At 33.2% G+C, this 404-nt stretch overlaps 2 protein-coding genes across 2 annotated transcripts in view; one reads left to right on the top strand and one right to left on the bottom strand.

The window, feature by feature from the left end:
- The window catches only part of MAK16 (MAK16 homolog), a 23,742-nt gene that overhangs the window by 5,958 nt on the left and 17,380 nt on the right, over nt 1-404 (bottom strand). The gene's annotated exons all lie outside the window — the stretch shown is intronic.
- The window catches only part of TTI2 (TELO2 interacting protein 2), a 9,351-nt gene that overhangs the window by 3,009 nt on the left and 5,938 nt on the right, over nt 1-404 (top strand). The gene's annotated exons all lie outside the window — the stretch shown is intronic.

The following is a 404-nucleotide window of genomic DNA, read 5'->3' as shown; positions in this document are numbered from 1 at the left end:
ACCAAATGTCAAGGACTGTTTGGCATGGATCAAATATGCTCACGGATATTTTGGACAGGACTAAATTTCAAAGACTTTTGGCATGAACCAGTTGTCTCTATCCATGTTTTGGATAGTACCAAATGTCCTGCAAGGGTTCTGTAACAGTGTGGTAATGAGAAAAAAAATGTGTACATAACTGTTATTTTACCAAGAACGTGGAGTTAAAAGGCTTAGTTTTGAGGCAGATGGTGCTGCTTTTTATCACTTCTTAGTAGGACCAAATCACACAACCTCTTTGAATCTGTTTCATTATTTGTAATATAAAGATAATATTACCTATTACATAGTTATTTTGAAGATTAGTTGAGTAATGTGTGTAAATTCACTTTATAAGCTGTAAATTGTTAAATATTCATTTGCTC

Source organism: Pteropus vampyrus, unplaced genomic scaffold (assembly GCF_000151845.1).
Source record: "Pteropus vampyrus isolate Shadow unplaced genomic scaffold, Pvam_2.0 Scaffold8, whole genome shotgun sequence".
Classification (NCBI taxonomy): Eukaryota; Metazoa; Chordata; class Mammalia; order Chiroptera; family Pteropodidae; genus Pteropus; species Pteropus vampyrus.
Note: the sequence above shows the minus strand (reverse complement) of the source record. Positions and strands in the feature narration are given on the sequence as shown.